This window comes from Eretmochelys imbricata, chromosome 1, assembly GCF_965152235.1.
Source record: "Eretmochelys imbricata isolate rEreImb1 chromosome 1, rEreImb1.hap1, whole genome shotgun sequence".
NCBI lineage: Eukaryota > Metazoa > Chordata > Testudines > Cheloniidae > Eretmochelys > Eretmochelys imbricata.
In genome coordinates, this window is record NC_135572.1 from 208244368 (window position 1) to 208257822 (window position 13455).

The 13455-nt window shown below is 43.8% G+C and overlaps 1 protein-coding gene across 6 annotated transcripts in view; it reads left to right on the forward strand.

The window, feature by feature from the left end:
• Window positions 1–121: 121 nt before the first annotated feature.
• ATP6V1A (ATPase H+ transporting V1 subunit A) overlaps window positions 122–13455 on the forward strand; it is a 37867-nt gene continuing 24533 nt past the window's right edge. For 2 of the 6 annotated variants that reach the window (XM_077823098.1, XM_077823148.1), the window contains exon 1: window positions 122–267. The gene's annotated coding sequence lies outside the window, so the exon portion shown is untranslated. Of the gene's footprint in view, window positions 268–7118; window positions 7212–10073; window positions 10247–13455 lie in introns of all 6 variants that reach the window. The other 4 variants (XM_077823108.1, XM_077823127.1, XM_077823138.1 and 1 more) reach the window with 4 other exon arrangements.

A 13455-nucleotide genomic window follows, 5' to 3' on the forward strand; every position in this document is an offset into this window, starting at 1 on the left:
TCTCCCGTGGCCACTTCGCGGGAAGGGCCTTGTCCTGTCACGTGGCCCTGGAAGGCCAATCGCCTGCCTCCGCATTGGCCACCTGTCATTTAAAAGAAACACCCCCAGCATTAAACTAGAAGGTCTCCCGATTCCCTCACTTCCGGCGGGTCAGGGACTACGCTCGTGACTCGGCGCATGCGCCCTATGAGCGAATGAGCAGCTGATCGCCGCTGCCTGCCATTGAAGTGAAGGGAAAAAGAAGTGGTTCGGCTACGCCCGCCCCAGGTGAGACTCTCCCCCCGCCCGGCCGCGAGACGTCGTCACCTGGCAGATGTGGGAAGCGCCGAGCCGGGGGTGGGCGAGGCCGGCCGAGCGCGCGGGGGCTCTCCAACCTCACCCCCGCGCGCGCCCGTGACGCCGCCGGGCCATGCTGCTCGGGCGGGGGGTGCAGGGCCGTGGTGACGTACCCAGGCCCGTTGCGTTGCTCTGGTTGCGGCGTCCGGGGCGCGTCGCTCTGGCGGCCCCTGCTGCGACTCGCGGCGGGGGGGAGGCGCTGCCGGGACCGTGGCCTGGGGGTGGGGGGGGGGGGTCGCGCGCGTTGCCGGCCTGGGGGCGGCTGGCGCCGCGGGAGCTGAGGCCGGTCCGTGCTTACGGGGGTGACCCAGCACGGGGTGGGGGAAGCCGGGCTGCGGGGCTGACGCGTGACCCGGCGGCCTGGGCACCCTTCCGGTTACTGGCCGAATGAAGACGCGCCCCTGTTGCTGCGGTCCGGGGGCCAAGCCTGGCAAACAAAAGCAACGAAACCGCCCCCCTGAAATGCTGAACAAGGGGGCTGGGGGGGGGGGGGGCGGCTAACCTGAGGCTGGAAGGTGGCAGCGTTTAGCAGCGGCTCCATTGCGGTGTCTGGTGTTGCACAAGTAACGCCTGTAAATGCTACTGTGCGGGCTGATCCTGCTATTGAGTGGGTCCCCCGTGAAGGAATTAGCGCCGCAACTTCGAAGGCCCCAGAGAACTTTCATTTCAGCAATGGGAGAGTAAGAGAACGTGAAATGGCTCTTAAATCTCTTTAATCTAGAGCTACACTGGCTGTATGCTTCCAACTACTTTGATAGTTGATCTGAAGTATCTCTTTATAGTCTCCCCTTTCCAATCTCTTGTACTTACCTCATCCAGACACTGTTCTTAACTAAGGGAAGGGGATGTGGATGTTTCTGTTGGCGTTGAACGTTGTTGTTTGAAGCCACTGTAGATCATCTGATAAGGTGACTCAGTCTCATAGGGAGAGTCACTGTATGGCTCCCTATCCAGTGTCCCCACTACACTTGTCTTGGCATAATCTGGTGGTATGAGATCATAAGAGTGGTTCTCTAATTTTCTTAGCCCCTGCAGCTTTAGACTGTCTTATTCTGGAATAAGTGTCTCCACATGTGGACTGGTTCCTGAAGAGCTCCATGTGTAGACCAAGCCCTGACTTCTTTTAGAACTCTGACACCACATCTAAGGCTCTTATTAATTTTCATTAAGTGTTCTTCTGCTCCTTTTGCTTGCATAGGCACAGATAGGCCTGTCAGCCTGAGATGGATCTCAGATGAAATAATGGAATAGCTGATAGAGGACTCAACTAATAAAGGAGGATAATTAATGCCAATCTGCATGGATTTATCAAAAATAGATCTTGATATTTTTGAGAATACAAGTTTAATTAATAAAGGTGGTAGTGTTGATGTGATAGACTTATGTAAGGCATTTGACTTGGTACTGCATGACATCTTGATTAACAAACTATAGCAAAACAAAATCAACATGGCACACATTAAATGGGTTAAAAACTGATTAACTGATGGGTCTCAACATGTAATTGTAAATGGAGAATCAGGTGGATGTCCCACAGGGATCAGATATAGCATAGGGCTAAGAAAACTTTGTTTTTTTTAATTAGAGATAAAAATGAATAGTGATTAAAATTTACGGATGACAAAAGATTGGGGGAGTGGTAAATAATCAAGAGAACAGGTCACTGGTATCTCTTGGTAAGCTGGGGGAAGACAAACACTATGTTTCAATATGGCCAGATGTAAGGTCGTAAATCTGGGAACAAAGACTGTAGGCCATTCTTACAGGATCGGGGACTATCTTGGGAAGCAGGGATTATGTGCGGGGGAAACGGACTTCAGGAATAATGGTGGATAATCAGCTGAATGTTAGCGACCAGTACGACACTGGTCAAAGGCCTAATTTGATGCTTGGATGTCTAAATGGGAAAATATAGAATAGGAAGGTTATATTACTTCTGCTTGGCACTGGTGCAACCACTGCTGGAATAGTGTCCAGGTCTAGTGTCCACAATTCAAGAAAGATGTTGATAAATTTTAGAGGGTTCAGAGAAGGGCTACAAGAATGTCCAAAAGATTGGAAACCATGCTGTATAGCGAGAAGACGTAAGAAACTCAATCTATTTATCTTACCTTATCTTATCAAAGAGAAGATTCAGGGGATGATTTGATCAGTGTATATGTACCTACAAGGGGAACAGATTTTTGATAATAGGGGGCTCTTTAGTTGACAAAAAATAACAAAATGCAATGGGGAGAAGTTGAAGCTAGACAAATTCAGAGTGAAAATAAGGTGTCAGATTTTAACAGTGAGGGTAATTAACCATTGGAACAATTTACCAAGGATTGTTGTGGATTCTCCATCATTGGACATCTTTAAATCAAAAATGTTTTTTCAAACAGATATGCTGTAGTTCAAGTACAGCTACTGGACTTGAAGCAGGAAACAATATAAGGAAAATCCTATGAGCTCTGTTAGACAGGAAGTAAGACTAAGGCCAGAAGTCTATGAAGAAAGTCTGCCTCTTTGGGTGGAAGGTAAAGATCCATCTTTAAAGTAGCAAAGGGATTGTATTGACCATGTTAGGTGTGAGCTTCTGTTGGAGGGGAAGAACAAAAATAGATTTTTTTTTCCCTTCAACATGACTCCAAAATTTTCTTTCGACTTGAAAATATTGCTGACTTTTTTTTTCCTAAGCAGTCAAGTCCACATGACCCATTGGAGGGAAACAGCATCAAGAAAACCAGACAGTGGACTGAGCTGGAATATCATGCCTGTGTGTTTCACCCTTACTCACTGTGTGTTTTGAGAAGTGTGTCTACTTCAGAGGGGTAGAATAGAGGAAAACAGAACAGTCCTCTTCCTTTGTGGTACAGCCGTCAACTCCTAATATTGTATTCCAGGGAAATAGTGGATCCAGAACTTCTTGGTCCTCTTTTCCTAGAGGTGATTCAGCACTGTGTGCACTGGACTTAAAGGTGATCTACCAAGGAAAGAAAATTGGCCTTATCTGCATTATTTTTGTTTCTTCATAGTGAAAACACAAGGCCTGAAACTTTTTTCTTTTTTTTTTTCTTTTAGAAAGTAGAAAATAAGGAACTGACCTGCTGAATCAGAGCAGTGGACTTTTAGTCCAATATCATGTCTAACAGTGGCTCATACCAACTGCCTCAGAAGAGCCGTGCTGTAATAGAGGCAAAAAGGGTATATCCTGCCCTTGGGCGTCCTAACTCCCGGTTGTTAAAAATGTCCTAAGGTGTAAGGGCTTATATCCTTAAACTTTTTTTAAATTGTAACTTTGTATTTGTTTAAATGTCTAATACTACTTTGATTTCTTCAGGGCAACTGCACCTGGGTTCCCCCTCAGTGGTCCAGCAAGGGCACCCACTCTAGGTTTCTGGCTCCCCAGCTGTTGCCTCTCTTGGGTGGAGTCAATCATCTCTCTTCTCCCTGAGATTTCCACATCGCATGGTCCCTTGATGATACTGTGAAATCCCCAGCAAAAGACAGGCTGCCTACACAGGCTTCTTTTGACCTCTCTTTAGAGAAAGTACACAGTGTAGTTGCCACAGTATAAATTGCCACGCAGTTCTTTCTAAGCAAGCATGTTTTATTCTTAAGTTTAAAGGAATGCAAAGAAAACATTTTAAAACAATTAAAGAACCCTCACACACATACCAGAAAAGCTTAGCAGTGATCGCCCCACCTGCAACGTGGACTATGGCAGGAATAGTCTTTTGGCTCGCACTCGGGTTTATCCTTTGTGTCACTCATGTATCCAGTTTGGCTCTTTGAAGAGACCCTGAATAGGTAATCAGCTAGACAATGGGTCTCTGCTCAAAGTGCAACTTCAAAAAGGTGGATTCCAGGTGGGGCATTTGCATTCTCCTCCGCCTTAATATTTCTTAGGAAATCCACTTCACATGTACACCAGACCCTCGCTAGAACGTGGGATTTGGGATCCATGCCTAGTACTGCGTTATAGTGGGGACCGTGTTAAAATGAAATTACTGTATACAGTAATTGTCACATCCATAAAGTATAGAAAACCCTAGAAAATAAACTCCGACTTGAAGGAAACAATAAACGAGGAAAAGTGTTGCTTTATTAGAGATTTATAGACATTACAATAAAATAGTCTAGTTTTTCTTAGTCAGTGAGTTGCTTTTGCTTCTTGCTGCTGTGCCGCTTCAGCTTAGCAAACTGCAAAAGACTACGTAGCTGCATAATTTTTATAGGCTCAACGTCTTGCTGGCTTAGAGACTGTTTTGAGATGCTACGGTCGCAGTTGACATTGGAACGATGTCCACTTCATCTTCCTCCTCTTCCATGACGAAGGCCAATTCTTCAGCTTCTGGAATGTTGTTTGGTCATACTGCCTGAAGAATTTGGTCATCCGTTAGACTTTCAGCAACGGGATAAAATTCTTCTGCTTCATTGTCGCCTCTTATCCAGGACTCGATATTTTGTGGCAGAACAGTTACCCTGAGCCCGGACAGTTGCTGGCACAGCTCCTATATCCACTCCATGTCTGTTCTTCCAACTTCCTCTTCTGTAAATTCCTCGAAGTCGAATTCCTTGTCAGACTGTGATCTGCTTTCTTCATTTTCTTCCAGGAGCGGGTGGCCAAATGACTCTCTCCGTCCCGCCATCCAACAGCAGTTTATTATTTCAGCGCATAATAAATTCCAGGAATTGCTGACAATGTAAAAAGTCTTTTTTATAATCAACTTCTTCAGAAAATCAATGACAGACAACTCGCTTTCTATCATTTGTCGTACCAAGTTTCATTAATAGTGCCGCTTGAAAATGGCGATAACACCTTGATCAAGCAGCTGGATTTTTGAAAGTTGGGTTTTTAGGTAAGTATTCAACCCATATTTTACCATCATGGGTTCTGAGTCTTTAGGCCAGAGGATGCACTGGACAGTTGTCTAGCAAAAGAACGGTCTTTTCTTCTAAGCAGTTTGCCCTCAAAGGCTTTTGCACAGAAGGGACAAATTCGGTGAAGAGCCATTGTTCAGAAATCTCTCGTCATCCAGGAATCTTTGGAGTTCTTGTATGAAAATGGCAGGCAATTCACATTTACGTGATGAAAGCACCAAGGCATGCGAGACTTTCCAATGCATAATGGTTTTAATTTATGCTTGCCTTTTGCATTCACACAAAACAATAAAGTAAGGTGACTTTTTGCCTGTTTATATTCTTCTTTCTTACATTCATCTGTTCTGACAGGCAGGGTTTTATCGGATAACATTTTATAATTCCTGTTTTGTCTGCATTGTAAACCTGTTCCTCCGAGTAACTCTCTGCCTGTAAAATTTCCCTCAGCTTTGCAGGGTATGGTTGCTTGGCGTCTGCATCAGCAGAGCGTTTTTCTCCCGAAACTGCAATCTTAGAGATTCCGTGTCATTTCTGAAATCACCTTAGCCAACCTGAACTCACCTTAAAATTGCTGAATTCGCCATTAAGTTCCAGGTCGAATTTTACCCCTTGCATGGCTATAAGCAGACCAGAGATCGGAATGCCTTTCTGCTGTTCTTGCACAAACCATGTGTACGCTGCAGAATCAAGATCGGCATCATTCGCTAAATGGGCTCGTTTTCTTTGAAGGCCATGTTCTTCATCCAGGTTATGAATGCAAGTTCCGAGCTTGTCAGCATTCTTTAGCCATCCTCAAAAGGTGGACTTGTTAATGCCAATATCACGGCTAATCTTTGCCTGGGTTTCACCATTTCTAAGTTGTTCAATAGCATCCAATTTGTCCTGCACCAAGTAAGCCTGCCTTTTGCCTGCCATTTTTGACTTTTCTAAAGATAAATACTGTACCTGTAAATTTTTATTACATTTGTATGGTGTTCTGGGCCTACAGCAATCGTCTTAGGGCTTGTCTACACTACCACACGAGGTCGATCAAAGATGCGCAACTTCAACTACATGAATAGCTGACGCTCTCCCATTGACTGTGCTTGCGCTCCTCGTTCTGGTGGAGTACTAGAGTCGACAGAGCACTCAGTGGTCGATTTATTGCGTCAACAGTTTTTTTTTGAGTATACTGTACAGTACTTAAATTTGGGATCCATGGCTGCGACCACGTTATGTCCGAATTCGCATTATATAGACGCACGTTCTAGCAAGGGTCCAGTGTATTATCTCCCAAAGGTCCTTTGAAGTTCCTAATATCTCCTAGAGGATGCATTAATCCCAGTTTCCTCCTAAAGAAGTTCTATAGAATCCCACAATAGTACTCAAACACTTGTATTTTGAATACAAAATATAGCAGCCCTAGCCTCTGTTTGCCAGAAGGTGGGAATGGGCAACAGGGGATGGATCACTTGATTGCCTGTTCTGTTCATTCCCTCTAAAGCACCTGGCATTGACCACTGACAGACAGGATACTGGGTTAGATCGACCTTTGGTCTGACCCAGTATGGCTGTTTTTATGTTCAATAAACCCCAATGGTATGAAACTTAGGTTTGTCTAGGATATTGTTGTCTTCTATCACAATGACCTTGCAAAAACTTTTTTTAAAAGCCGTAAGTTTGTATGTTTAGAACTCAAGTAAGAATTAGACATTTAAACTCTCAGCCTAGTAATATCTTGTGGCAATGAATTCCACAATTTGAATTTGCCACTTTCAGTTTCTTTGAATGTCCCTTTGCTTTTGTATTATGAGACATAGTTGTTAGAAGTTCCCAATTTACCTTACCTATACCGTTTATTGTATCACATCTTTTCTTATCTTCTCTTTAAGGTATGTAGCCCCAATCTTTTAAATTTCTTTTCATGAAAATTTTTGCAGGCTGCTAATTACTCTTGTTGCCCGTTCCTGAAACCCCTGTAATTTTGTTGTGCCCTTTGAGCTGTGGTGACCGGAACTGGTACAGTATTCCAGGTGAGGGTATACTGTTGGTTTATATGGTGGCATCATAATTTCTGTGTTCTCTACTGTTATGAAATCCAGTATATTTACTCTTTTGACTGCTGCTGCACACTGAACTCTGTACAATAATGCCCTGGTCTTTCCTGAGTTAATAGAGTTAGTTAATAACCATGTAAGAAGTCTGAGTAGTTCAGATAATTCCCTTCAATGTGGATTACTTTACATTTGTAAAAAGAAATGGAGTACTTGTGGCACCTTAGAGACTAACCAATTTATTTGAGCATGAGCTTTCGTGAGCTACAGCTCACTTCATCAGATGCATACTGTGGAAACTGCAGCAGACTTTATATATACACAGAGAATATGAAACAATACCTCCTCCCACCCCACTGTCCTGCTGGTAATAGCTTATCTAAAGTAATCGTCAGGTTAGGCCATTTCCAGCACAAATCCAGGTTTTCTCACCCTCCACCCCCCCACACAAATTCACTCTCCTGCTGGTGATAGCCCATCCAAAGTGACAACTCTTTACACAATGTGCAGCAGGAGAGTGAATTTGTGTGGGGGGGTGGAGGGTGAGAAAACCTGGATTTGTGCTGGAAATGGCCTAACCTGACGATTACTTTAGATAAGCTATTACCAGCAGGACAGTGGGGTGGGAGGAGGTATTGTTTCATATTCTCTGTGTATATATAAAGTCTGCTGCTGTTTCCACAGTATGCATCTGATGAAGTGAGCTGTAGCTCACGAAAGCTCATACTCAAATAAATTGGTTAGTCTCTAAGGTGCCACAAGTACTCCATTTCTTTTTGCGAATACAGACTAACACGGCTGTTACTCTGAAACTTTACATTTGTAAACACTTAATTTCACCTGCTATTGTGTTGCCTATTGACCTACCTTGTTTAAATCTCTCTGAAGTTAATTTTTCTCTGGTTTTGACTAATTGAAATAGTTTTGTCACACGTAGCTTCACTGTTTGCCCCATTTCAAGATAATTAATATCTGTAACAGTGGTCCTAGTGCAGAATTTTTTTTTTTTTTTGCCATGACTATTTGTACTTTGCATTGTCTTTGCCACCCTGAAACTCTATGGATGTCTGCAGACCTCCTTAGAGTTATGAAATCTCAAGTAGTAAGGAAGTGAAATCTAACAGAGGAAGCTATTTTTAAAAACAGTTTTTATACAATTATTAAATGCAAATTACTGACAAACGGTTGGGAGGAATGATCTTTCTGATTCAACACCATTGCACCTTTTAATTAAGGGCTGAGACTGCTCCCAGGCAACTCTTCTAAGTCAGCCAAGAAGTTCTCAGATGAAAGAATAACAAGACTTCACATTCTTGATATTTTTGAAGAAAAAACAAGCAGGAAGGGAAAAATCTTTGCCTCCTTCAGATTAAAAATAATTCTGTTTTTACCCTCCAGTGCTGCTTCTAGTGACTGGTTCTCAAAGCCTCTGCAACATGAAATTGGTCTGGCTTTGAAATGAAGTAATTGGCAATTGACTAAAGTCTCATTGTGCATGTGAAAAACTTACAATGCACTGGGCAGCTGAGCTGAAACTTGCTCACAGTCTAGTGACTGTCTTTCAGTGCAAAATTCTGCATTTTGGGGGGGGGAAGTGTTGCATTGAGACTGGGCTTCTGCTTTCAAACATTACACTACCATAAACCATACTCATGTGACAACTTCCCTTAAAGCCACATCATCTACTGAGAGGACTTCAATACAGGGCTCGTCAACATTTCTGTGCCCTACATAGGAATAGTACTTATGAAAGCAAGTTTCTGTGAAATTTAAAAACATTCCCCCGCCTCCAGTGTTGAGAGCCCGAACACAATACACGGTCAGTAGGGTTGCCAATTTTGGTTGGGTGTATTCCTGGAGGTCTGATCACATGACATAATCTTTAATTCAAGATTAATCTCCAGGACAATCCTGGGGGTTGGCAACCCTAACTGTCAGTGAATGAGAAGAAAAGGAAAACACTTCTCTGATGAAATGCAAACGATGTGGGAGAAGGGGCCCACTTCTTAATATTGTCAGTTGCAGGACCTAAAAGTGTCTGTCTTCTAGATCCTTAACACTTAGTTACACTACATTACAATTAAGATGTCCTTTTTAAAAAATACATGTCCTATGCGATGCGCACGATGGAGTGGCAGCATCTATGCTATTGTCCTAATGAGAAGGGATAGTAACTGTATGCCTATTTTGTTTTTGAGGCAACTATTTTAAGGTGGAGGAGACTTCTTCAAAGACCTACTGGCTCTTTGAGGCAGGGCTCACATCTTCCCCTGTCTTTTATATAGTGCAGAGCTCGCTGTTGTCATGTAACTATTTTCCACAGCAAATTCTAGCAGTTGTTACTCCAAGAACATTGGTCTTCATAGCTAATACCCTTCTTCTGCTCGCTAAGCTAGAGAAGGTTTTTAATTCTAACAGCATTAAATCGCCGTATGGACTTATTCCTTACCTTACCATGAGTTCATTCCCTATTTTAAGCCATAAGTAGTATTGCAGATTCTTTCCCCTGTTTCTTCACTGTCGCAGCAGTGTTCCATTCACAGGCTGCTGTTGACTGAGCAGTAAGAAAAAGTCATTCTTTAAAACTGCGCTCGAATTTGCGTCTCACGTTCGGCTAGTTACTGTGCTGCTTGATGTGCAAGCGTAGCTATGTAAAACCACCAAGAAATAACTAGATAGAACTTGGTACTGAAACTGATGTATGAAATCTGAAAGTGAATTAACTGATTGTATAGACTGACTTAAGCAGCTAGTAGAAAGTGTAGTAAAATTCTGCTTCTTTTAAGGATTTTGTTTAAGGATGTTAATTTCCAAAGCTGAATTTACTAGCTTTTCCCCTAGAGACCTTTGCAGGAAGAACTTGCTACGAACCGTGATGTTCCTTTTACCTCCTGACAGCTAATACAGTGAAGCTGTATTTAGGAACAAGAGCTCAGATGGGCCTGGAGCAGCTTGATTTGCTATTGCAGCATTCTCAGTGCTGTTGGGGAGAGACTGATGAGTCATCAAGTCAGGTGACTGTCTTTGCTGTGTGCCTGGAATTTCTTCCCCCTCTGCAGCAGGCTTTTTGCATCCCTCTGTGTAAGGGGGTTGGAGGGCCTTTTGGGAAGGACAGTCATTTGCTACTAAGTGCTGCTACTTTAGTGCTGAAATCTGGGTTGCTTCATCTGGCCTGTGGATTTTTTTGCCTCCCCCTTTCCCCTACAAAGCAAGGTAAGAAATCCTTTGATATTTATGGTATGATAAATCTAGAGTCATTTGCTTCCTGCTAGAAAAAGGCACTTTATGATCATCTCACCAGGGTCTTAATTCCTAAACCAATTTTCGTCCAAGGATATGGGGCTCAAACTTTGAATGTAGTTGAATGTCTCTCCATCAATGATCGCATATCAAATTTAAAAGGCAAAAGATAGTAATCATGACAGAGAATATTGGGTGCTTTCTTACACTGGCAGCAGAAAATCTTTCACTTTTTGGGGGTCTTCTCTGCAGTCAAATGACTTTATTGGGGGGAATCTAGGTAGAAAACTACTGGATTTGGGGCTTTTCTGTCTGTTACTTATGGATTTCCATTATAAAATGACTAGTTAGATTCGTGGTGTACTTGCATAGCTTTCAACCAGCTGAGTCTGAATCTGGTTGTGTTCTGAGGTCTGCTATTACGCAGGGTTTCAGACAGAATACATTCATCTTCTCTCTAGAAGGCCACTCTGAAAGGATCTTTAAAATCAGTTTTTTTCAGCTTTTTATTAAAAAACCAAAACTGGTCAGTAATGCTTGTTAGTTGTTACATTCTATGTAACTGCTCTGCTCATGCTGCGGGTAACCAGGGAAAAGTGAACTGTGTAATGTTTAACCTCAAGGGCTGGGGGAGTCCTCTTAAGGGACTAAAAGAATTTAGTAAAATCCTTGTGTGTCCAGCTCTGTTAACATATTAAGGTGGTCTTGGCTGATGAAGGTCAGTAGTGTGGTGGTGGTTAAATGCTAAACACAATCACGATCTGTGCTCATAGTACAATGCTGGCTGGCAGATAGCAGCCTCCCATAGCACATGGATATGAGTTCCACCAGTGTGGGGGGGCACAGTACAGAATATAGTGACAGTCTTGCCCCCGAAGGAGTTGACCGTACAGTCTAAGATGAAAACCTGCAGAACCAACCTGAGCACTAGCTACCAGGTATCTCAGTGGGGGAGATGCAGAACAGTGGTTTCTGAATAGTGTTCAGTATTTCAAGGATCATAACCTCTTGAGAAAGGTGTCAGTGCTTCTGGGGCTCGTGGCTTGGTGCAGCAGGATGTGGAGGCTGCTCTGACCATGTGGGAGAAGGATCCGAAGGGAGTGCTGAAGCAGGTTTTGTTGCCAGGGCAGTGGAAACCTTAGCAGTGGATGTTGGTTTTGGAGAGGTGTAGGCCAGAGCAGTGCTGTGCAGACATTGGGCATGCCTACACTGCAGCTGGGAGGTGTGATTCCCAGCCCAGATAGACTCATGCTATGTCAGCATGTCAAAAATAGCAGTGTGGTCAGTGCAGCATGGGCAGCCATTTGGACTAGTCACCCAAATTCAAGCCCATCCACCCCATGGGTCTGAGCTCAGGTGGCTAGCCTGAGCCACTGCCTGTGCCACAATGTCCCCACTACTATTTTAGCATGCTAGTTGGAGGTGTGCATGTGCGAGTTGTACCTCCCAGCTGCAGTGTAGGCATATCCTTAGAGGTCAGGATGAGGAGCTTGAAATGGTTGGGTCAAGGGCAGTCTAATGGAATGATTCCAAAACATTCCACCTGGAGAGAGTGGTGGGTGAGGAAAATTACGTTGGTAGCCTTCTGGACAAAGTACAGGGAAGCAAGTGCAGAGTGGGAATGCTAGAGAAGTGGAGGAGATTGACCGTCTGGATGAAAGATGGACAAGATCTAGGTAGGGTGTTTTTGCTGCAGGTCTAAATGCATGTGCTTGTCTGTCCTTGGAATGATTGCTTTTGCCGCCGGCTGTGAGCTCTTCAAAAAATCTGACTGAAGAGGAGTTAAACCCTTTCAAATAACCTCACTGGCTTTGGCTCACAGCTGACCTTCCTGATCTGAACAGTTTGTGTTTGAGCTCCAGAAGGAACTGACCTAGAATGGTGTGACCTGATCAAGTCCCTTGTATGCCTCTGTTAAGCTAGGTGGGAGTATGGATGAGGAGGAGCAACTTTTTACCTCTCATGGTTCAGTCCCATCAGAATGTAGATTAGTCTTTGCTTCACCTTTTTAAGGATTGTGTAGGTAGGAACTAACCCTGCCGTGGTGTTAATGGCTCTGGAGCATCCATCTGTGAATGATCTCTTGGCGTACACGTTCTGGGTGGAATTCTAAGTCTTGCTGCTTGTTCAGTGGGGCATGTGGAATAACGCTGCTGGAGCCACTGCTGCACCGATTCCCTTGCCTGTGACTCCTGAGCTTCAGGTGGCCTTTTGGTCACGACACCCTCTTGGAGTTGTCAAATAGCTGATGGAATTCTCAACAAACTTTTTGAAATTGGCTTCTAATGCTAAGCTACACAGTCTAGTTTCATAGTGCTGAGGACTCCACTCTGTTCCTGAGGTCCTGCACGGTCACAGGACACTTTGTGCCCAGAAGGACTAGGTAGCTCTAGGAACTAGAAATGGAACACCCAGTCTTTGATCTCTAGGTTACCAGTTCCCATTCAAGTTGGTAGGGACTGAGTCATGATCATCTCTTTGGTGGCTAGAGAAATGAATAAATGGGTATCCACATCACACAAACTGTTAGGGGGCTTATTCCTTCACCCACTTACTTCCCTGGTCCTTCTCGCATGAACAGAGAGCAACAATACCCGAAGTCCAAAGGTGCAAACAATTCGATGTTTATTGGGGTGAACTTCCAGCAAGCATGATTCCAGTTTCCTTCCTTAGTATCCTCTTTCCCAGCTCTGACACCACAGAGCCTTACGCCTGTGTCCCTGTTCCCATTCCTACCCTTAGCCAAACATGATTCCAACTTCCTTACTCCCATTCCCTGTTCCCATTTCCCCCTTTAGCAAAACATGATTCCAATTTTCTTATGCCCATGCCCACCCCCACCCACACCCAGTCACTTCCTCATTGACTACAGATTATGTAGTAAAACTTGAGTTCTGCTTAGCTATACCTTAACCAATCATTTTCCTGAAATTTAACTAACCAATCCTAACATATTGTAACATGATTATGTAACCAATTATAT